The following is a 25,204-nucleotide window of genomic DNA, read 5'->3' as shown; positions in this document are numbered from 1 at the left end:
CATGTATTGACCTATTCTGGATATTTCATATAAATGGAGACATAGTATGTGGCCTTTTGTGTCTGGCTTCTTTCACTCAGCATCATGTTTTTGAGGTTCATTCAGCTTGTAGCATGGGTCAGTATTCTTTTTTTTTTTTTCTTCTGATTGGTAATATCTCATTGTATTGATGTACCATAATTTGTTTACCTATTCACCTGTTGATGGACATTTGGCTGTTTCTACCTTTTGGTTATTATGAATTGTACTGCTGTGAACATGTGTATACATGTATTTGAGTCTGCTTGATTTTTTTGCTGAAGATAGGATCGGCTTTTCATGCACTCAAATATTTGTTGAATTAGGTTTGAATGGCTGCATCAACCACTGATTTCACAAATGTTTTGCTTTACTGGGGAAAAGTCACAGAATCTTAAAAAATGTTTGTGGTAGGAACTTGATAAGTCATCTTGTTCAACCCCCTCATCATGAAACTACACGTACTCAAAGTACCAGTCTATTTAGAAGGCCTTAAATACAGTTTACATCATGACGTGTGGTGCCCTACTGATATTGTTCAATGTGTACAATATGGCTTTTGTTGTCACAAGATGGTTCCCTTTGATACGTGATGGTAGGAATTTTAATTTAGCTTGTCATTCTTTCATCATTTTGTTTTTTGAAAAATTCCGTCCTTACCATCAGGATTCTTTAGTTTTTGTTTTTTTAAAGTCCTTATTTTTAAGTAATCTCTACACCCAATGTGGGGTTTGAACTTACAATCCTGACATCAAGAGTGTGTAGCTAGTGCCAGCTAGGCACCCCCTGTCCCCATTCTTTGTATAAAGTCGACATAGCGGACAGTCTTGATTTCAGTGATAAAATTATTTTTTGGCCCCTAATAGTTTGTGACTGCTTCATCATGGATTGGGGGATTTATTTTCCGTTTCCTTTCTTTGCAGTTGAAGACTTTGACTTGCTCTGGATTAGTCACTTTTTTGGCGGGGAGGGAGATATTATTGACATATAACATTATGTTAGTTTCAGGTGTACAACATATTGATTCAATATATGTATGGGATAGTCCACCTTTGCATTAAATGAACCAGCCATAGGTCCTTACATTTGCAAGGAAATGTAAACATTTCCCCAAACATCAAAGTTAACGTAAATATTTTTCTTGTATCTGACTTTGTAATTCTCTCTCTAAATTTTTAGCAGAGCTGAATGAAATTGACAAGAGGCATGGGCTGGTGCATTATATCCACTGCGGGCATGTGACTAATGGAATCCATGGAACAGTGACTAGCAAACCGGATAGCAGGAAAAGTCAAGGCTGGAGGGCAAGACTTCACTGCTGTCCCCTCCAAAACCTGGAACAATGCCTGGGACAGTGCAGGGAGGGGTTTAGTAGATATTTGTGGGATTCATGAAACTAATTTGACTCTGGATTCTGAAACAATGCTAATAAAAATAGATGTAATTTAAAAAGATATCTTAGTGAAAATGAATTCCTAGGTCTTCTTTATAGAAGATTATTTTATTTATTTTTAAAGATTTTATTTATTTATTTGACAGAGAGAGACACAGCGAGAGAGGGAACACAAGCAGGGGGAGTGGGAGAGGGAGAAGCAGGCTTCCCGCGGCGCAGGGAGCCCGATGCGGGGCTCGATCCCAGGACCCTATCCCAGGACCCTGGGATCATGACCTGAGCCGAAGGCAGCCACTTAACAACTGAGCCACCCAGACACCCCTTTATAGAGATTATTTTAATCATGGACTATCCCTTACGAGTTACATTTTAAGTTATTTATTGTATAATTATATAACTTAATTATTATTTAATTATCTATCATGGTTCAGGAACTTAAAAAAAAAGAAAGAGAAAGAAAAATAAAATTTACTTCTAATTTAGGGATGTTTTTGTTCTGACAGGCTTGGCTTCATTTTCTATTTCAAAAGCTCTATAAATCCTCACATCTTTTTTTTTTTCCTTAAAGATTTTTATTTATTTATTTGAGAGGGAGAGAACGAGAGACAGAGAGCATGAGAGGGAGGAGGGTCAGAGGGAGAAGCAGACTCCCCGCCGAGCAGGGAGCCCGATGCGGGACTCGATCCCAGGACTCCAGGATCATGACCTGAGCTGAAGGCAGTCGCTTAACCAACTGAGCCACCCAGGCGCCCTTAAATTCTCACATCTTTATAGCAGTTTATAAAGTACCCTCCATGGGGCACCTGGGTGGCTCAGGCGTTAAGCATCTGCCTTCGGCTCAGGTCATGATCCCAGGATCCTGGGATGGAGCCCCATATCGGGCTCCCTGCTCAGCGGGAAGCCTGCTTCTCCCTCTCCCACTCCCCCTGCTTGTGTTCCCTCTCTCGCTGTGTCTCTCTCTGTCAAATAAATAAATAAAATCTTCAAAGTACCCTCCAACCACTATTTTATAGTGAGTGTTGCTTTTGAATGGCAGTAAGAACTAGTAGTGCCTTAATGAGAGGTTTAAAATATTTCTAAACAGTAATGAATTATTTAAAACCATTATTTATAGTAATTTCCTTTGGATGTGTGGGATTATAACTGTTTTGTTTTCTTCATTTTGCTTGCTTGAATTTTATGGAATGAACATTTATTGTTCTTTTTAAAAAGAAGAGAAAATACAGAGGAGAAGTCCCCAGTTATTTAGAACCTAAAGTCTTTCACTCCGTCCTTTTTAATAATCTACTATGGACCAAGCATTATTCTGGGAATGCAGCTGGAGCAACGAATAAGAGCCAACAATCCTTACTCTCTTAGAATTTACATTCCAGTAGAGATGGAGTAAGACAGGTAATAAACAAAATAATAAACCTGCAGTACTCTGGAAAACTGGCAGAAAAAAGAATTAATGCTAAAGAGCTGTGTAGAAATAAACCAAAAAACAGCTATCACTTTGCCCAGAATACTTTTTAATCTTATTTTATTTAAATTCAATTAATTAACGTATAGTATAGCATTTGTTTCAGATGTAGAGTTTGGTTATTCATCAGTTGCATCTTATACCCAGGGCTCATTACATCACGTGCCCTCCTTAATGCCCATCACCCAGTTACCCCATCCCCCCACCCACCTCCAGCAACCTTTAGTTTGTTTCCTATAGTTAATAGTCTCTTAGGGTTTGTATGCCTCTCTTATTTCGTCTTATTTTCAGAGACTATTCTTTACTCATTTTATTTGAGGATCTTAAATACTTTTTTTTGGCTGGGGGAAGCAAAGTGATGCATGCACATGTTTTTAAAAGAATAAAGTATATCACGGTTTATAGTGAAAAGCAACATTGTTCTGCCTACCTTCCCCACCCCATCTTCCCTGAGACCACTATATATGTATTTTTTAAAGATTTTATTTATTCATTTGAGACAGAGAGATAGAGAGAGCATGAGCAGGGGCAGAGGCAGAGGGAGAGGGAGAAGCAGGCTCCCTGCTGAGCCAGGAGCCTGATATGGGGCTCGATCCCAGGACCCTGGAATCATGACCTGAGCCGAAGGCAGACGCTTAACCATCTGAGCCACCCAGGTGCCCCAGGGACCACTATATTTTTTAAATTTTTATTTATTTATTTTTGAAAGATTTTATTTACTTGTCAGAGAGAGAGAGCAAGAGAGTGCACAGGCAGGGGGAGCAGCAGGAAGAGGGAGAAGCAGGTTCCCCACTGAGCAAGCAGCTTGAGGTGGGACTCCATCCCAGGACCTCAAGATAATGACGTGAGCCCAAGGCAAACGCTTAACTGACTGAGCCACCCAGAGGTCCCCACTATATTTTTTTAATAGATTTTATTTTTATTTTTTTAAAGATTTTATTTATTTGACAGAGACACAGCGAGAGAAGGAACACAAGCAGGGGGAGTGGGAGAGGGAGCAGGCTGCCCGCTGACCAGAGAGCCCAAAGCGGCGCTCGATCCCAGGACCCTGGGATCATGACCTGAGCTGAAGGCAGACGCTTAACGACTGAGCCATCCAGGCACCCCTAGATTTTATTTTTTAAATAATATCTACACTCAATATGGGGCTCAAACCCACAACCCTCAGACCAAGAGTCGCATGCTCTACCAACTGAGCCAGCCAGGTGCCCAGAGACCACTATTTTTTTGCTTCTTGTTCTTCTGGTAATAACTTCTTCTTCTTCTTCTTTTTTTTTTTTTAAGACAATGTGCTTTATTTTTTTTAAAGATTTTATTTATTTATTCATGAGAGACAGAGGGGGAGAGAGAGAGAGAGAGAGAGAAGCAGAGGGAGAAGCAGGCTCCCAAGGAGCAGGGAGCCCGATGTGGCACTCGATCCCAGGACCCTGGGATCATGACCTGAGCCGAAGGCAGACGCTTAACCATATGAGCCACCCAGCCACCCCTCTGGTAGTAACTTCTATATCTCTAAGAATATACTTATCTTGCTACTTATTTATCATCTGTAGACATCATCTATTGACATTCTGTCATGATTAAAGCACTACTACCTCTCTTCCCCAACAGAATTCTACCACTATTTGTAGTTATGCCTATTGGTTACATCAATGATATGATTAAACCTTTATTTTTTGTTCCAGAAAACAAACAAACAAAAAAACGCAGGTATTTATAAACTTCCTCACTTTGTAAAATGAAGATTTGGGAACCCTACCTGGCTTTCTACTTCTGCTATGTCCCTCCATCTTCCAAAGTCTTGTCAATTGAGCTGGTCTAATACTTTTACAGAAGACATGCATTTTAAAATGATCAGTGGCTAAATCTAAAAATGGAATGTGAGAGCTTATTTTGAGGTAGGATTGAGCATAATCTTTAGTCTTAATATTGGCCACTCTGTGGGACTGAGCACAGTCAGTGTTCTTCTAGGAGGGCTGGGACTAGGCCTTGGTCACAGAATTTAAAGGAGTACTAAAAACTCAGTAGTTTAGAGAAATAATATTTTAACACAATATTAAAAAATAGAAATTAGGGCACATGGGTGGCTCAGTCAGCTAGTCTGCCTTCGGCTCAGGTCATGATCCCAGGGTCCTGGGATCGAGTCCCACATTGGGCTCTCTGCTTCTCCCTGTACCTCTGCCTGGGGCTCTGCCTACTTGGGTTCTGTCAAATAAACAAAACAAAACAAAAAAAAACACAAGCAGGGGGAGTGGGAGAGGGAGAAGCAGGCTTCCCGCTGAGCAGGGAGCCTGATGTGGGGCTGGATCCCAGGACCCTAGGATCCTATCCTGAGCCCAAGGCAGACACTTAACAACTGAGCCACCCAGGCGTGCCTCCAAAATAGAAATTAATGCAAAAAATCTATAATGAACAAAATATCAGCATTTTAAAATAAAGACAGGCTCAGCAGAATGAGTAGGGGAGAAAAGATAAAAACAGAAAGGTTTACAGTTGTACCCCACCATTAACAGTGACCTCATTCTACGGCATCTATGATTATATAGGTTGCTTATTAGAGCTGAAGTGTTCAGATGAGGGGGTGAGGGGTGAGTCTTTCAGATTAGGAATATGGATACTGGATTTCAGGGGGGCCCCCACCACTTTGACCTCGCAGCTGGCAAACCAAGGCAGTATTGAATTAAGTAATGTCATTTTTGTGATTTAAAAATGTGAATCGAGCGGAGGGGCCAGCAGATCAATTTACTTTGTTCAGAACTTCGAGCATTTCCAGCGCAGTTCCCTCCCTATGCCCTGTGCGAGCCTGTTGGTCCAGCAGCACACTGCTTTGAATAAAGGTCAGCAAAGGGGTCGCCCTTCTGATTATTCTCTTCTACCCCGCAGGAGGAGGCGGCCCTGGGGCCCCTTAGCCACCTCGGAGCCGCTGCAAAACCCCGGGCTTTCCCGACAGCTGCAAATTCCTCCCAGGAGCTGCAAAGCTTCTGGGGTTGCCATGGTCAGTGAGAGTGAAATGCTGGCCGCCCTGTGTGGCAGCAGCCTCGAGCAGGCTGTGGCTGCCTCCTCTCCAGTCCCTTTCAAAAGCTTTTAAGGGAGATCCCTGCGGGGCGGAGGGAGGACGGGACATTAACCAGGGCTTTCGTCCAAGCGGCTGGGGCGAATAAAAGAGACCTTTCTCAAACTAATGGAGCAAGTGCTGGGCTTGTTTCAAGGGATTTTAAACCTTTTCCTGGAGGAAAGGAGCCTGCCGACAGAGATGGTCCTTCTCAAGCTTCACGTGCTGTAGGCGGCTCCCTTCAGGTTTTCCCAGGAATTCCGCACCCAGGGTCTTTCCCCGGAGGGAGAGGAGGACAGAGACGACGCTCCCTAAACTTAACCAGCTGTGGGCAGCTCCTCCTGGCTTGTGTCCAAGGATTTCTCACCCTGGGTCTGGCGTTTTAAAGAGGGGGGGGGAAGAATCAGCCCCAAGCTAGCAGGCTGTGGTCAGGACTGAATGGAGCTCCCGGGTGTGACTTGCCAATTCTGGGAACATTTTCAGAAAATGCGCAACTAACCGAAATGAGGAGAAGCCCCTTAGTCCAGGCCTCTGGGGGCTTCCCTCACACCTTCCTTCCATCCCGGTCCTCATTAGGATCTGAGGGCGGGACGGCGGGCGCGCCGGGCGGCTGGAGCTCGGCTCCCGGGCAGCGGCGGGTGCAGACAAAGGCGGCGGTGCGGGGCTCGGGACGGGGCCCGGGGGTGGGCGCGGGGCTCAGGCACTGGGCGGCCGGGCCGGGGGCGGGCGCGGCGGCCGAGCGCGCGGGGAGGAGCCGCCGCCGCGTCTTCTCCTGGCGGCGCGCGCCCGCCCGGCCCCGCGGCGGCGGCGCGTCACGCTCTCCCCCGCCCCGAGCCGACGAGCCGGGAGGCGGGAGGCGGCGGCCGCGCGGCTGCTGCTGCTGCTGCTGCTGCTGCTGCTGCAGTGGGGCAGGTGGCGCGACCGGCGGCGACCGAGGCGACGGTGAGCGGGGCGCGGACCCTTTCCCCTTCCCTGGTATCCTCCTTCCCCCTCTCCTTGCGCCCGGCCGGGCCCGCTCCGGTCCGCCGGGCTCGGGGCCGGGGGTGGGGGGCCGGGCCCGGCGTCAGGGAGGGCCCCGAGTGCCGCGAGCGGGGCCGCTCCCGTGGGGACCCAGGGAGTCCCGAGCGGGTGGCCCTGGAGGCCGGGGGTCCCTGGGGTGCCCCCCCCCCGCGGAGCCGGAAAAGTGGCTCGGCCCTGTCAGCGCCGAGCCCGGCCTTCCCTTCCTCCGTCCGCCTCAAGATGGAGCTTGGACTCCTTGCCCCTGCGCCGCCCTAGGCGCCGCTCCCTCCCGGGCGCCCCGCTCCCCTCCCCTTGGCCCTGGGGCGCCTGGGGCGGCCCGGACTCCGCGGAGGCCGAGCCCCGGCGGGACCTGTTGCCCCCGGGCGCAGCCGCCCGGCCTCGGGAGCGTCCCTCGGGCCCTGCCAGCCGGTGCCCGCGAGCCGGAATGGAGGGCACCCTGGCCGTGGCCTCCGTGCGTGCGCCGGTCCGGTCTGCCTGGCCGTGGCTTTTGTCCCCCTCCCCCCAGGTGGGACTGTGATTCTCGGAGAAGGTGGATGACAAGAGGTGACAAGGATTTCTCAAATAACACCAGTGCCCCGTAACCCGAGCCTTCTCCCTCGGCAGGGGATTGGCTCGGAAGACAGATGACACTTGTGTAGAGGTTATTTTAAAAGCAGAGCCTTCTGATTCCCCTAATTTGGAGGTCCTGTGCTTCAAAAATCTGATTTTGATTTGGGGATAAACCCTGAACTCGGCCGTTTCTCCACTTCATGTGGCTTTTCCATCTGGCAGGAACCGAGCACCACCCCCTCCCCCTTTCACAGCCCCACCTCTTTGGTATGAAGAAATTACACGTCAAGTCTGTAATCTTCTACATACCTGTTTTTAGCAAAACTTGGTCACCAGTTACCGTATTTTAAAAGGAGGGTAGAGAAAATTGAATTTTTTTTTTTTTTTAAGGCAACCTTGCCTTCTTCCCGTTTTAGGTTAGAACAGTGCTCAGTATTAGCGTTGCTGCAGTTGTGGTTATGATTTTGGTTGGTGTTACTGTTTTATTACTATTACTGTAATCCGTGGTATCCACAAATCAGGAGAACAAATGTGTTTGACTTTTGGGTTTAATGATAACCTTTTGCAAGGATCCTCAGTTATGTTGCTCCTCAGCCTTGGGGCATTTTTTTCCCTCTGGAAATAATAACAATTAACCTTTATTGAGGGCTTCCTTTGGTCAGGCTTTGGGCATGTCTTTTATGTTTTATCTCATTAATCATCCTCACCCAGTGAAGGTGCTATCATTATCCCCATTTTACAGAGGAGGCATCCAAAGGTCAAGTACCTTGCGCAGGGTCATGCAACTCTTACGTGGTGGTGTCAGGATGTGAGCTCGGGTATTGACTCCAGGTGCTTAGTTATTAGATTGGTATAGTGAATTCCTGGCAAGGAGCGAGGCTGGCCTTTATTAAACCAAAGGAAGTAGATGATCGCTAGAACAAGGCTGGTGCTGGGTTTTTGACGTTCACAGAAAGTGGTAAAGTACCTCTTAGGCCCCTGCGTTCAAAGGAGTAAAAAAACCTGAAACTGGGTGGGATCCCTTGTAGGTATTGTCTGAAGATAAAGATCGTGCCCTTCCCTACCTTTTCAAGAATTGCTTAAGCTTGGGCTTGTGCTCAAGCACAACATAAGCTGATCTGGTTTCTGTTCTTTAGTAGGAGTTTCCAATTTGGTGCCCTTCTTACTTACATTGAAAATTTTTTTTTTTACCCAGTGTCTAACATTGAGTCTGTTGCATCCCATGTGACTCATACATAAATACATGTGAACTTAATGCAGTAATGTTTGACCCTTGCTTTTAAGTACTGTCTGTCTTGGGATTCTAAGCCCAATGGATGGTTAGTAAGAGATGAACTGGTCCTCATGTACTCCATACAAAGGCAGGCATCTTTGAATTTTTCCCTTGCAGGTGTTCTTGATTATTATTTGCAGATATATTTCTGGCCATATATGGTCACACACAACACACATATGTATATATACATATATATTTCATCCTGGGAATGTATATGGTAAGGACCTTCCACTTTATTTTAAGATTTTTGTAAAGTAATCTCTACATCCAGTATGGGGCTCGAACCCACAACCCTGAGATCAAGAGTTGCATGCTCCACCAACTGAGCCAGCGAGGCTCCCCTTTTATTTCTTTTTATAGCACCCTCTGCAGGATTCTACAGAGTAGTGTGTTTGGTAAATATTATTTAGGTAATTGCAAATATGAGGTTCATAAGTTTTAAGATTGGTTTTATTCAAGTCAAAGCTAAAGAAAAAAGCAGAGGGTAGGGTGGTGAAGTTACATGGAGATGGCTTAATATTTTTTTTAAAGAGATTTTATTTATTAGAGAGAGAGGGAGAGCACAAGCAGGGGGAGCAGCAGAGGGAGAGGGAGAAGCCGGCTCTTCGCTGAGCAGGGAGCCCAGTGCGGGGCTCAGTCCCAGGACCCTGGGATCATGACCTGAGCCGAAGGCAGACGCTTAACCGACTGAGCCACCCAGGCGCCCCATGAAAGGACCTTTTTTTTTTTTTAAAGATTTTATTTATTTGACAGAGAGAGACACAGCAAGAGAGGGAACACAAGCAGGGAGAGAGGAAGAGGGAGAGGGAGAAGCAGGTTTCCCGCCGAGCAGGGAACCTGATGCGGGGCTCGATCCCAGGACCCTGGGATCATGACCTGAGCCGAAGGCAGACGCTTAACCATCTGAGCCACCCAGGCGCCCCTAAAAGGACATGTTGTTGAGTGTTAACTAAAGTGAGGCTTTTTACCCCGTATAACTTTCTTCTTAATTCTCTTGTACAAATGATATGTGAGGTCCAGGTGTTTTTTCAGATATAAAGAGGGCATCAGTGTTGTTGATCAGTCCTGACAAGCTGATAGTTCTTTGAAGTGTTGTGATATTCTCCCCAAAAGCAGCAGGTGGGCCTGTGGGGTACCTATCTGTGAGCTGTATTAAGTCTCATTTGGTATGCACTCAACAGATATTTATTGAGCAAGGCCGTGTGCCAGGTGCTGTTCTGGGTGCTGATAGGATAGCAGTGAATAAAACTGAAATCTTTGTAGGGGAGACATACAATAACTGTATCAATAAAATTTATTGTATGTTGGACAGTGATACATGGTATGAAAAAAAATAAGTCAGGGAAGGGGAAAAATGCAGTTTTGGGGACAAGAGTTAGGGTAATAAGAATTTTAGATAGGGTGGCAAGAGGAGACCTTGATGAAAATGTGACTTGAGTAAAGATCTAGAGGAAGCGAGGGAATATAGATCCCTGAGGGAAGGGCATAGTAGGAAGAGGGAACAGCAAGTACAAAGGTCCTGAAGTGGGAGTTTGGGAGAGGAGAGGACCGATCATTTAAAGCCGTATAGATTGTAGTCCTTAAAATAGGTATTTATTAAAATATTTTAAAATAGTGAAAGACAATAATAACGCTATTGATTTTGTTGAAGAAGTAGTTAAATATGAGGGAATGTATGAGGCTCAAAGAATTTTACTGACTTGTCTAAAAGGCCACACGACTAATGAATACAGAGCTAGAAATTGAACCCTGTTTTATGGTATTTTAAGCAATGCGCAAGTATGTTGGCAGTAGCACTTTAGTGGTTGGCAGAAAGGCCAAACCAGTACTTGATGTTCAGACTTGCTATTGAGTGTATACTTTGCTATTTGTATTCAGGATCTTTGCTCAACCCTGGGAGGCCTTGTAACTGACATTTGCATATATAGCTTTTTCCTGGAATTGTGCTCCTGACAGCAAAGCCTTCCTTTTTAGTCTTAAAAGTTTCATGGTTCAGAAATCTCTGTTTAATATAAACCTTCATGTAAGTCTCTTCAATCTTAATTGGAAAGCATTGTCAGTATTGCCCTGGATATGAGTTTTTTAGATAATTGTTTAGGGAGGCTTTAAACTATGACAGCATCTTTTTTTTTTCCTTTAAATTTTTTATTGTTATGTTAATCACCATACATTACATTAAACTATTACAGCATCTTATGTATTTTAATATACGTAGTGTATGTTCCCCATGTAGATGGAACTCAGAGAATCCATATGCTTTAAATCAGCATTTCAGTTACAATGCTCTTTTAAGGGAAAACATCTTGACTGATGGTACTACACAAGAATTTCAAGTAAGAGCGACCTCTTCAGATTTCAATCAGGGGAACAGAGGAGGCTTTATTTTTTTTTTTTTTAAGGTTGGCAGATAGTAGTAAACCAACCTTGGATTTGGCTAGGACATCTGGGTTAATATCCTGGTCCTGGCACCAAGTACCAAGGAATCTTGGCCACCATTAGTAAAAAGGTTTTTTTTTTTTTTTTTTAATCTCCATCTGGCACTTCCAGAAGGACAGATTCCACTAGCACTAACTCAATGGGTGGGTCTGGTTTTTAATTGTCTAAAGTGGTTCAGCAACAAAATCTTAAAACTGTTCTTTGTAAAATCTTTGAAAAGAGAAAGTAGTCCTCATACAGAATCCCTATTGGGAACTCCCTTTGGTATCTCTTTTCCTGGGTAAAATGTATTCTCTTCCACCTCTTCTCAGGGATCCTAATGAGAGTACAGACATTTTCCTGCCCGAATATTTTATATAAGCACAAAGTCTAATATACTTGTGACCCCAGTTAAGTAGCTTGATATTTGTATTCTCCTTTGCTTACTTATGTCTAAGTATAGCTTGGATTAGATCCCGGTTTGAACTCTGCCCATTTTTCACACTTAAAATTTTCGAGTCCTTGATGTACTGCATCTTCTCTGAAGTTAAAGGCCTGAAGATCCAGATGTTCAGGGAGTACAAATCATCCGAAATTTGGGTTTGATGTATAAAGGGATGGCAACGTTAACAAGATTTTTTTTTTTATCAGATTCTACAAATCTTAGTCGTGTAGTGTGTTGAAATATTTGGCATATTTCTCCCCCCCTCTTCTCAGGAAAGATAAGAGATTTTAGGGATATTTTCCTAAAAATCTTGAAACCAAATCTTTTGACCTTCTGCCTTGTCTCTTTAACTGATTTACTCCTAAGAATGATTTATTACTGGAGACATTATGTTCAAATACCTTAAGGCAGGAAAGATCCTATTAGACTTTTCTAGACTATAGAATGAATAAGCTTTATAGGCATGGTAATTTTTTTTTTATGGCCGAAGTGAAAGAAAACTATTATCACTAAGTTTCTTTCACACATGGGTGACTAGAAAAAACTGTGTATCTCGAAACCGAATTGCTGATTTCTCTTGTAAGGCATATATGGCTTACTTAGGTTGTTACATTGAGAATCTAGTTTCGGAGTCAAATTTAGATTTTATTTTATTTTACTTTATTTATTTTTAAAGATTTTATCATTTGACAGAGAGAGTACAAGCAGGGGGAGCAGCAGGGAGAGGGAGAAGCAGGTTCCCGCTGAGCAGAGAGCCCGATGTGGGGCTCGATCCCAGGACCCTGGGACCATGACCTGAGCCGAAGGCAGGTACTTAACCAACTGAGCCACCCAGGTGCCCCTCAAATTTAGATTTTAGAAAATGTTTTCTAGTGAAGTGATTATTTTTCGAAGGTTCTCAGGTGCTTTTTCTCTTATATATCAGTTTTACAATGGCCCTTACGTTTTAATAATATATATTGTTTTATAATATGTGGGTTCAATACATAATGTATAAAACAAACACACATACAGAAACACAGAAAAATGCAATTTACCCATAATCCTATTGTCCAGAGAAAATCATCTCAGTGTTTTAGAGTATGTCCTTCCATCTGAATTTATATTACTATTTTTAAGTAATTAAAAGAGTAAAATTTTCACTGGAAATACCCTCAGCAAACCAGCATGAGGAATCAGAACTATAGTTAAGAAGTTTGAGGTCCTGAATTTGCTTCAGTCTCAGCTTGGGCAAGTTGCTTAACCTTTCTCTGATTGTTGCTCTATAAAGTGGGGGTGACACCTGTCCTGTTCCACTCTATGTGTTTGCTGTATTAATGGAAGGGATTCGGCTTTGTTGAACCGGAGAGCTCTAGATAACCTTGTTAGGTGGTAACGGTAATGCGGAGGGAGTCCGGGCTTTCAAATGCCAAATTGGCTGGGGAACATGAAGACAAAGGAAAGGCCAGTCCTGTATCACTGGTTGCCTGTGTTTGTTTTGTGCATGATTGGGTTTATAGAAAAGCTTTTCAGGTGAATGTGACCAAGAGAAAGTGTCCTGTGTGTGGGAGGAGAAATCTCCAGAAGTGCCAGTTTATCAAACATCTCTTGTGTTCGGAAGACTCTCCTAGATACAAGGAACTCTGTGTCTCACGAGTGAGACAACTGCAGTGAGTACGGTGGCACCTAAGGTGGGACCCTGGAAGGTCGTCACTTCATTAGGGTCGGGGGTGTGTGTCTGGGAGGGAATCCCAAGTAGGAATTAGCCCTTGTGTTTGGTATTGATGGAAATCTGGGGTTTTGAGGCAGGGATAGTTTAGGTAAGATATTCTAGGCCATATTGAGCAAAGATAATGAGGCATAAAAGTAACATGTTGAGACAGTAGCTGCTCTGTGTTTTGAGGGCAAGTAACAGGCAATAAAACTAAGAAGTTTGGGTTTACATCAAGGAGAGGCTTAAGGAGAGGCTTCCCTGCCCTGATGAGTTCATCCTACTGATCTCTAGCATTTTATAATCACTGAGTTTTCTGCAAGTCTTTTTTCTGTTGTTTGGTCAAAAATAGAGGCTTGTAGGTGGTAAACAGGAAAAACTGCTGGGTAAACTAGCTTTTTCGTGTAAAGTTGTGCCACTATCGCCACCATCAGTTTTAGTATCTTTTCTTCATACCAAGAAGAAGCCCTGTATTCCCAGCCCTACTCTGTTTCTATAGACTTGCCTATTCTAGACATTTCATATAAATGGAATCGTACAGTACGACTGACTTCTTTCACTTAGCAAAATGTTTTCAAAGTTCATTCATGTTGTAGCATGTATCAATACTTTATCCTTTTTAGGGCTAAATAATTTTCCATTGCTTGGATATACCACCTTTTTGTTGTTGCTCATCAACTGATGGACATTTGCGTTGTTCCACTTTTTTGCCTATTAGGAATAATGCTATTTTGAATATTTGTGTTTGTGAGTGGACTTATGTTTTCATTTATCTTGGGTGTGTACCTAGGAGTGGAATTGCTGGTTCATATGGGAGCTCTACCTTTTGAGGAACCACACAACTGTTTTCTAAAGTGATTGTGCCATCAGCAACGAGTGAAGTTCCATTTTTTCCACATCCTTGTCAACTCATTATGTTTTTTTAAATTTTTTTTAAAGATTTATTTATTTATTTGACACAGAGAGACACAGCGAGAGAGGGAACACAAGCAGGGGGAGTGGGAGAGGGAGAAGCAGGCTTCCCGCAGAGCAGGCAGCCCAACAGCGGGGCTCAATCCCCGGACCCTGGGATCATGACCTGAGCCGAAGGCAGTTGCTTAACGACTGAGCCACCCAGGTGCCCCTTTTAAAATTTTTTTTTTAATTGCAGTCATTCTAGTGAGGGTCAAGTGCGGTATCTCATTGTAATTTTGATTTGCATTTGCCTCATGACTGGTGATATTGAACACCTTTTCATGTGCTTATTGGGCATTTGTATAGCTTCTTTGGAGAATATACCAATTATCTTTTACTTCGACCTTCAGAATATTAAGTGCAAAAGCAATGTGCAGAACACTAGTATGTTAGTGTTTGGCATAAAAATATACAAAAGAATACCAACTACCTTTTTTTCCAGTTGTTTTTCTTGTGGTAAAATACACATAACAAAATTCACCATCATAACCGTCTTTAAATTTACAGTTCAGTGACGTTAAATACCTTCCTCTTGTGTAGCCGCCACCATCATCCTTTTCCAGAACCCTCCTCATCTTGCCAAAATGAAACTCTGTATCCATTAAACAGTAATTCTCCATTCCCCCTCTCCCTCCTCCCCCTGGCAACCACCATTTTACCTTCTGTCTCTATGACTTTGATTACCTCATACAAGTGGAATCACACAGTGCTTGTCTTTTTGTGAGTGACTTATTTCACTTAGCATAATGTCCTCAGGATTCATCTATGTTGTACCATGTGTCAGACTTTCTTTCCTTTTTAAGGCTGAATCCTACTCTGTGATATGTATAGACCATATTTTGCCTGTCCACTCATCTGTCAGTGGGTACTTGGATTGCTTTTGTGCTTTACTGTTACGAGTATTGCTGTGAACGCGGGTGTACAAATATCACTTTGAGACCCCGCTTTCAGTTCTTTTGTATATATACCCAGAAGTGGTTGGATCATATGGTAATTCTTTTTAATTTTTGGAGGCACCACCATTCTGTTTCTACAGCGTCTGCACCATCTTACATTCCCACCAACAGTGCAGAGGGTTCCAGTTCCTCCACATCCTCGCCAACACTTGTAATTTTCCAATTTTTTGGTAGTAGTCCTCGTAATGGGTGTGAGATGGTATGTCCCTGTAATTCTGATTTGCATTTCTCTAAAGATTTGTGGTGTTGAACATCTTTTCATGTGCCTGTTGGCCATTTGTGCATCTTTGAAGGAATTGTGTATTCAAGTGCTTTGCCCAGTCTTAAGTTGAGTTTTTGTTTTTGTTGTTGAGTTCACCAATTATCTTTTATTTTCCGTATCTGTCAGGCATTTATTGAGTACCTGTTGTAGGGAGGCACTAGGCCAGATATTGGAGATAATTAAAACAGGCACACCTCTGCCTTGGGGAACACAGGGCTTGTAATGGAAGTCAGTCCTTTGCCTGGTAGCAGATCCTGGCAGCAGATCCTGGCTCTGTTACTTTATAGAAGACCTACCAACTACTTAACCTTTTGGAGCTCAGTGTTCTCATCTGTAAATTGGGCATTATAGCTACTTCATGTAGTTGCCATGCGGATTAAATGAATTAAAGTGTGTAAAACTCAGTAAATGTTAGAACGCTTCTTTCCTTCCATTTAGTCCCTAGTATCTTCCTGGCTGCCTGTTGGTAAGGAAGTTGGCTGTCAGCTCAGTTTTCTTCTTTCTTTTAAGTCAGAAAGGGGAAAAACCCACTTTTACCAGTATGGGAAATTAAAACCTTTCTTCATGGCCATGTTTTTGAAAGTTAGTTTGAGTAGGAGTGCCTTGCCATTATTAAAGGGCACGTTTTTAATGAACAGTTGTCACTGAAGAACTTGTAATTTATGAGGAGTTAAATATTCAGCATGGAAAAGCATCTCCTGCTCCTCATGTCAGAACTCGTGCCTTGCCAAATTTCAGTCACTTTGTATGTTTGTCAGTTTTATTTCCCAGAGTTTAATTAAAGGTGAGGCTTTTATTTTCTTCTTTTTTTCTTTTCTTGTTATAATTTTAAGTAATGTCTACACCCAATGTGGGACTTGAACCGACAACCTGGTGATCAAGAGTCGCATGCCCTATGGACTGAGCCAGCCAGGCTCCCCAAAGGTGTGGTTTTTCTTTCTAAGGTCTGATAGGACTTGCTGTGTGTCTGTATGGAAGAATACCTAAGCAGGGAAAAAATAACCAACAACGAAGCTGGGTATTAAGATCCAAATGAAACTGTTTCCTAGTCTCTGTTTACAGTATCTAGGGTGGTTGTACAGAAAAGCATCTTAGGGACTCGTAAGGAAAATGAGTAGAGTGGTATCTTCTCTTGAAATAGCAGGTGTCCTTCAGTACTGTGAAAATAGAAATGTGATTTTTATTTCCCCCATTGGATCTGAAAATCTATATAGCAAATACTAAATTTGCTTATTTGCGGAGTAAAAACGAGAGATTTTATAAAGAGGAAAAAAACCCAAGTGATTGTTTTGTGAGTTATCTTTGTGCCTTTTTCTTGTTCAGAACAAACAGCTGGTATGTGTTTGCTTTTAGTACGGGCAGTGTCTGTTTAAGGGGAAGAGACAGTATGCTTACTTTTATTCTTTTGTGAAGATTGGAAAGGGACACCAATTTTAACTTGCCTGGGGATTGACTCCTCTCACTGCTGTATATATAACAGATCAGAAACTTGTATTCATTGGCACACTTTAGGACCAGGAGTCTTTAATCTGAAGATTGAGGTTTTATGTCCTAGACTGTTAAGTAACTGGACCTTAACAAGTGATTTCACTTTTTAGAGTCCATTTCCTCAGTGGTAAAATGAGGAAGTTGAACTAGATTGCTAAGATCTCTTCTGACTCTAAAATTTTATGCTGCTATATTAAGCACATTCGTTCCTTTTGACACATGAGTATAATTGACTGCTGTCGACCTATTAAGTAAGTTCTTCTGGGAGATACTGACCAGGCCTAGTAGTTTCTGTCCCTTTTAAGATCTTTCTCTAAGCTGGTGGTATTAGTTAGAGCCACAGGAATTTTGTAGAAATTTGTGTAAATGAGCAAAATAGCTCAGATTATTCAGCTTTCCATGCTCCCTTTTTAAAAAGTTCTCTTGCAGGGGCGCCTGGGTGGCTCAGATGGTTAAGCGTCTGCCTTCGGCTTGGGTCATGATCCCAGGGTCCTGGGATCAAGCCCCACGTCTGGCACCTGGCTCAGCAGAGAGCCCTGCTTCTCCCTCTGCCTCTCCCCCTGCTCATGCTCTCTCTCGCTCTCTCTCTCTCTGTATCTCTGGGTCTCAAATGAATAAATAAAATCTTAAAAAAAATAAAAATTCTTTTGCAGCTGGAGGAACTTTGGGAGGCTGCATATTTTCTGTTTAAGTAGCAGGAACATAAAATAAATCTCCACTCACACTTAGCTCTACAAAGACATTCATAATTGCAGGCGGTTGCATCATGACACAGAGTTTCAACTTCTAGAAAAATTGCCTAATGCTCTGGATCGCTTTGGCTTGGTTGGATTTCAGCCGCCTCCTTCTCCTGCTGTAGACTTTGAAATTCTGGGTACAATTTGTATTCTGCACTATGTCATACACTGAATCTTAAAAACATAATTTTCAAGCACAGAATAATTTTTGAAATGGTCATGTCTATTGATACCCTGTTCTGACTTCATTCAGCAAACATCCTGTACTGAGTCTTTAATCACTTAAAAAAGCTACTTCTGACTTCTATAGAGAGATGGGGTAAAAGTTTCTGTTTACCTTCAGTATCTTATTGTATGATATTCTCAAACTGGCACTTAAGGTTCGTAGACTGATTTTATAAATTGCTTTGTAAGGCCTCTACCAGTTACAAATTGGAAGTATAACAGTTCAAATGTGGCACCATTTGGACTAAGGAGTCAGTTAATCTTCTGACCCTTCCTGGCTTGTGTCCTTTAGTGTCTAAATGTGCTTTTCACATTGATCCTTTTTTTTGTGGGGGGGGGTGTTAAAGATTATTTATTTATTTATTAGAGAGAGCAAGGAGGCGTGAGCAGTGGAAGAGGCAGAGGGAGAAGCAGACTCAGGGCCCTATGAGGGGCTCAGTCCTGGGACCCTGGGATCATGACCTGAGCTGGAGGTAGACACTTAAGAAGCGACTGAGCCACCCAGGCGCCCCTCACATTGATTCTTTTAAAAACAGTGACTGCACTGTTTACTTATCTTTTATCTTTTGTACTCTATTCTTGCTAGAGATGTGCACTTTGTTTTTAATTTTTGTGTTAACTTTAAAGCTGTTTGACTCTGGCTTGTTTAAAAAGTTATATCATGTATCGTGTATTTTGTTCTACGTCTTAGGCTCTGCTACTGTATGTTAAACATTTTTTTAAAGATTTTATTTATTTGAGAGAGTGAGAGGGAAAGAGCACAAGCAGGAGGGGGAGGGGAAGAGGAAGAGAAGCAGACTCACTGCTGAGCAGGCAGCTCCATGCGGGCCCTGATTCCAGGGATCACTACCTGAGTGGTAGGCAGATGTTTAACCGACTGAGCCACCAAGGCACCCCTATATTAAACATTTTTTATACTGTATCTCAATATTTCATGATATTCTGTTAAGAACACCACTATTTTCAGATGCTCTGGCCTCCTGAACAAATTTGAGACATTGCTCCACCCCTTTAGGCATATGCCTTGGAAAGACAGAGTCAGCCCTCAGGAAGGTGGATTCTCTTTCTCCTCTGTCCACTTTGGAAAATCGTCCTCTTCTCGTGTATGTTTATTTCTGACAGGGCTGCATGGCCTTTTCCCCTGGCTGATCTTGTCATTATTCCTGAGTCTTTTAATCCTCTGCTGGAGATGGTGGGATGAAGAAACAGAGAGGCAGTTTGGAATTTCCCTGTGTCACAGGCACCAGCCTTCATAGACTGACTGCTCAGGTTTAAGATTTTATCCTGTTACCCTTTAAGCCAATCACTTAGTTGCTGCTGAAACCAAATGGCCCCAGACCCCTGCTTGCTCTTCTCTAGTTTACCTCCCTTGTTCTGGCACTAATTTGAAGCAGTGGATCTGTGGCCCGTGCCCTGGACTGTGTTTGGTAACCTCTCACACGTTTTCTCTCTGCTCAAGGGGCTAGCTTCTGGGAAGCTGAACCAGCCATGGCCTTAGGCGGCTTCATGTCACTCATCATCAGTTCACACCGACTGACCCCAGGTGCTTGCCAGATACTCTGGAGGAGATGCTCTCCATCCCTCAACCAGGATTCTGTGTCTTCATTAAGAAGGCTGACAAGTTTCTCCAAAGTTAAAATGTGGGACAATGCCTTTTCTTCCCTGGGTCTTACATTTTAAATTATAGCCCCTAGCCTGTTTCAAAGTCAAAGACAATTTACTAAAGTTTAGGGGACAAAAATACCGGATTAGTAAGAAGCAAATAACTAACAGCAGTTAACCCTTAGCATCTCTGACGGTCCTGCAGCTTTTTTCCCTCCAGTCCCTGAGCCTTTCTTTCCACATGTTCTTATCACTCCATTCCTTGGTTTCTTACAGTCAGAAAGGCTGCAGAAGCTAAGCACGCTGCTGCTTCAGTAGAATAATGCTCTCTCTCCCCACTTTGTACTTGAAACACTGCTCCTGCTATGTTGGCCTTAAATCTGCCAGTCACTAACTTTCTGGTTCCCCTCGTGTACCTTGAGACACATTTATTAAATTTTCACCCGTAACGCAATCTCTGTACTTCCCTTTGAGTTTTGTGTGGGTCTATTTTCAAACTCTTAGTGCTGAGCTATCAGTTTTACTGGCCAGTGCCTTGTGCTACAAGCAGGTCATCTTTATATATTATGTGTCCCCTGTCAAATAGGTATTTTATTTTTTTATTTTAATTTTTATTTTTTTAGAGGGAGAGCACACTTGCACGCACACACTCAAGCTGGGGGATGGGCAGAGGGAGAGGGGGATAGAGAATTTTTTTAACATTTTATTTATTTATTTGACAGAGAGAGACAGCGAGGGAGGGAACACAAGCAGGGGGAGTGGGAGAGGGAGAAGCAGGCTTCCCACTGAGCAGGGAGCCCGATGCGGGGCTCAGTCCCAGGACCCCAGGATCATGACCTGAGCCGAAGGCAGACGCTTAACGACTGAGCCACCCAGGCACCCCTCAAATAGGTATTTTAAAGATCCTCTTGTTATAAATGCTTTCCCCCCTTTTTTTATCTTAATGATTATTCACAGTTTTAGATTCAGGATTTTACATTTTTCCTTTTCCTCACATACATGTGTTAATGAAGTTGGAAAGACGAATGTTGTATACCCAGGGGGATTTGGGGCAACTGGCAACTTTATTACTGATGCCAAGAGGAAGGCCACTTCATTTATATTCTGCCTTAAACATATATTCTAGACCTGTACTGTCCAGTACAGTAGCCCCTTATGGCTATTGAGCACTTGAAATGTGGTAAGTCCTAGTGGAGCTGTGCTATAAATATAAAAAACACAATGGGTTTCAAAGCCCTAGTAGGGAAAAAAAATGTGATACAGCCTATTAATTTTTTTAGGAGTATTTATTTATTTGAGAGAGAGAGAGTGAGCACAAGCAGGGGGGAAGGGCAGAGGGAAAGGGAGAAGCAGACTCTCCGCCAAACAGGGCGTCTGATGCAGGACTCGATCCCAGGACTCTGGTATCAGGACCCCAGCCCAAGGCAAGATGCTCAACTGACTGAGCCACCCAGGTGCCCCAGCCTATTAATAATTTTAATATTGATTACATTTTGAAGTAATATTTTGGATATATTCGGTTAAGTAAATTGTTAATTCAGCTGTTTTTAGTTTTCTAAACATGGTTACTAGAAAATGCAAAATTATGGATTTGTCTCACATATTTTCATCAGACAGGGCTATTCTAGAAAGTATGCTGGTGTCAACAAAGATAATGATCTAACTTGAGACTTATAGCTCTTACATACCATTCACTAGAGGTAGTAATTGAACAGTTTGCCCATAGCGTCATTGACCTACTTTAAAAAGAAGCCCCTGGGTTGGGAAACTCCATATTGCTGTCATCTTCGTCAAAGGCTTAGAGATAGTAAGATAGAGTTACTTGGTGCTTTAGTTTGAAAATTGCAGTATTGCATCATTTTATGGGTTCTTGTTTTGATGTTGAGTCAGTTCAGAACTTTTTTGAACTCTTACTGTGTACCAAATACTTTTGGTCCTTTTGGATGCAAAGACAAAACTTACCCCTGACCATGAGGAACTTAGTCATCGTGTGCTAAGCAAACAAGACAGGAGTGTGATTCATCATTCAGTAATAGAAGACCGCACAGTGGCTAGTGAAGTGCAGAGAAGGAAGAGCTAGGGCAGGGAGAGTCCTCTGGAAGGACCCCATGAGGAGGGGATGCTCTGCCTATATCCTTTTACAGAATGTCCCGGAAGCCCTTAGGCAGGGGAACGTGCAGTGTGGAGCAGTAAGGGCTTTGCTGTATAAACATCCCATCCTCGGGCGCCTGGGTGGCTCAGTCCTTAAGCGTCTGCCTTCGGCTCGGGTCATGATCCCAGGGTCCTGAGATCGAGCCCCGCATGGGGCTCCCTGCTCCGTGGGAAGCTGGCTTCTCCCTCTCCCACTCCCCCTGCTTGTGTTCCCTCTCTCGCTGTGTCTCTGTCTGTCAAATAAATAAGTAAAATCTTTAAAAAATAAAAATAAAAAACAGCCCATCCTCGGGAGGCGAGGTGCAACTCTGCACTTCTCATCCCAAGAGTGTAAGCTCAGCTTGGCCAGAAAAGGAGATGTGTTAAATTGGCCTCAGGCAGGCCCATCAGCTTATTGGTTGGGTTTTGGTGGTCTCGGTTGAAGTTGGAATACTTGACCTTCCTTGTTTTACTCAAAAGTTGAAGAAAATATGTAAATGCTCTTCAGTTTTGTCTTTTCCATTCTTTTCTGTATGTAGATATGAATGTGAATGAAACCAAAAAGGGGAAAAATCGAATAATTTGCCTTTCTTTAGTGGAAACATGAGTCAATTTGGAAAGCTACCAGCGTGTTGTGTAAGTGTTTTCAGTGGCTGAAGCAGACCGGCTCAGGTTACACTGCGTCTCCCATGTTGGGGGTGGGGGACAGCAAGTGACACAGCATACAACAGATACTTACATAACCATGACTCCGGGGGACGGGATTAAGCTGTGAATGAACCTCCCAAACTCCGCAGTATGATACTAGAACACAGCCTTTGAATTTTTCTCTCAAGCTTGACTTGAAAATGAGCTTCAGAAACACGCCTCTCAAACTAGACTTTCCATTACCCTTGGAACTTCTTTACCTTCTCTTCTGTTATTAAGTTAGTGAACTTTGATCATTTTAGAATTAGAAGGGGGCTCAGAAGTCTCAGAGTGCGGCTGTCTGTAGGTGAGTCGCGTAACCTGTCTGGTCCCCCACTGGGCAGAGTTGAGACCTGGGTCTCCAGATGCCTCTCTACCACATAGCCTGCAGCCGGCTTCCAGAGGCTCAGTGCCAAATGCCCTCTCCTGGCAGATGAACTTCATTGCAGATTCTCAGATTCTTCAAACTCTCCTTTGCCTCACAACAGAATTTCCAGAGTTAGTAAATAGTGGAGGATTTTTGTTTTGCTCATGGGGGGAAGTGGACCATGAGGGAACCAGGTGTAGGGTGGGGATGTGATTTGCCTGGGAAGATACAATGCTCTGCTAGAGGGTGCCAGGAGATGCTGAGCTTGCTAGGAGCTGATCTTATCAGACGAGTCTTCTCTCTTCACACATGGCAGAGTACTCTTACTTTGGCAAAGTTAGAGCCACAGTGGCTTTTCTTTCACTTTGGATCCTTGCCCTTTTGCTTAGGGAGTTTGGATTTGAAATCCAAAACAGTCAAACCACAAAAGAATGGTGTTGGAAATGGATCTGACTTAGTAACCTCTAGTTAGAACTGAGGATACCAAGGTCTGGGAAGGAGTTAAATGCTAATTCAAGGTCATCTAGCTGGGACAGAATCCAGGTGTTCATTTCCTAGTCTAGCCTTCTTTTCGTACTTTTTTTTTAAGCCTTAACTTTTTTAATAACAGTAAATAAAAACAGCAAAACAAAAATGAGTAAACAAAACCTTAAAAAAATCAGGGGAGTTATGAAGAACATAATTCCTTTTGTTTGAACATGATTTATACTGTGCTTATTTTTGGAAACTGCTTGTTTTGAGGAATCTCTTGTTTCTGTAAATTGCTTAAGCTTTTTTTAGGTTATGAGGGAGAGGCGAGGTTTAGATTTTACTAAAACACTTCCTATAATAAAAACTTTACATTATGGAGTATTTCAAACGTGCACAGAAGTAGAATACTGCCATCACCTAACTGAACAGTTCTCAACCCATCAGTCTTAGCTCACGTAAGTTTTAGTGTGCTGTAATTAGACTTGTATGTTTTTTACACCTGTGTTGCCCTTGCCAGTTAAACGTCTTTTTGCCCTTAAAAAAAAAAAAAAAGATTTATTTATTTTAGAGAGAGTGCATGCTTGTAGGCGGGAGAGGGAGAGGGAGAGAGAAACCCAAGCTGATTCTATGCTGAGCGGGGAGCCCCACACTGGGCTTGATCTCAGGACCCTGATATCACCACCCTGAGATCATGACCTGAGCAGAAACCAAGAGTTGGACACTCAGCTGACTGCACCACCCAGGGAAGTATAGTACTTTTAAGAAAATATAATACTTTTATTTATTATTGATATAGTTATGCTTTTTGTGGTATGAAGTATTTCCATCTCAAGTACTTATCTTAAAAATTTCTTCAGTTGACTTAGAGGAGATTGTAAAGCTCTAAGCATACTTTTTAATTTTTATTATTTTTTAAAGATTTTATTTATTTGACAGAGACAGAGTGAGAGAGGGAACACAAGCAGGGGGAGTGGGAGAGGGAGAAGCAGGCTTCCTGCTGAGCAGGGAGCCCGATGCGGGGCTTGATCCCAGGACCCTGAGATCATGCATGACCTGAGCAGAAGGCAGATGCTTAACGACTGAGCCACTCAGACACCCCAGTTTTCCTTTTTTTTTTTTAATATTTTATTTTTTTAAAAGTAATCTCTGCCCCCATTGTGGGGCTTGAACCCACAACCCAGAGATCGAGTTGGATGCTCTACTGACTGAGGCCGCCAGGTGCCCCTCTAAGGGAAGTTTTTAATCTTTGTCACCGTATTAGGTAAGAAGAGCTAGCTGCTCCAACAGACCCCACTGATTTTGGTGACTCAAACAGAAGTTTATTTTCAGTTATGGAAAAGTCCAGGGTGGGTTTTTACTGATGGTGGACCAGGGAGAAGTGATAAAGGGATCCAGTCTTCTTCCGTGTTATGACACCACCATCCTCAAGCCATGCTTTTGCGGTTGCCCGGTTGGTCTCTGTCCAGTCAGTGGAAGGGCCCGCCAGGATGGGGGACCACACAGCGAAGATTTTAGGGGGTAGGCCTGGGCGTGGCCCACTGCCTGCAGGCTCCTCGCATCCCATTGGCTACAACTCAGTCACGTGACTACACTGAGCCGCAAGGGAGCTGGGAAATGCGTTCTGGGACTCCAGGAAGACGGGGAAATGGGCTGGGTAAGCACCGAGCCCCTGCGTGTGCATATCCACCTCTCGTGCTGCCCTTGTGTGCTGCATTTATGTTCCTGCGTGGAAAGCAGCACAGTAGAGGGTTTTCTTTGTGGTTGAAACCATTTTCAAAAAAAAAAGTGTTTGGTTTTTTTTTAAGATTTTATTTATTTGACAGAGAGAGAGAGCGCGCGCGCAAGTAAGCTGAGTGGCAGGCAGAGGGAGAGGGAGAAGCAGGCTCTCCGCTGAGCAGGGAGCCGGACGTGGGGCTCGACCCCAGGATCATGACCCGAGACGAAGGCAGCCACTTAACCGACTGAGCCACCCAGGCGCCCCGTTTTACTGTGTCTTAAAAAATCATTT

General features: G+C 43.4%; 1 protein-coding gene across 3 annotated transcripts in view; it reads left to right on the top strand.

The window, feature by feature from the left end:
• The first annotated feature begins 6,758 nt into the window (after positions 1 to 6,758).
• Positions 6,759 to 25,204, top strand: part of CLIP1 (CAP-Gly domain containing linker protein 1) — a 118,141-nt gene continuing 99,695 nt past the window's right edge. For all 3 annotated transcript variants that reach the window (XM_028092514.2, XM_028092512.2, XM_088019575.1), the window contains exon 1: positions 6,759 to 6,864. The gene's annotated coding sequence lies outside the window, so the exon portion shown is untranslated. The remainder of the gene's footprint in view (positions 6,865 to 25,204) is intronic.

The sequence above is a fragment of the Eumetopias jubatus genome, unplaced genomic scaffold, assembly GCF_037043125.1.
Source record: "Eumetopias jubatus isolate StellerSeaLion01/CBP00866 unplaced genomic scaffold, mEumJub1_p1.0 scaffold_16, whole genome shotgun sequence".
In the NCBI taxonomy this organism is placed as follows: Eukaryota; Metazoa; Chordata; class Mammalia; order Carnivora; family Otariidae; genus Eumetopias; species Eumetopias jubatus.
This window is presented reverse-complemented; position numbering and strand designations above follow the sequence as displayed.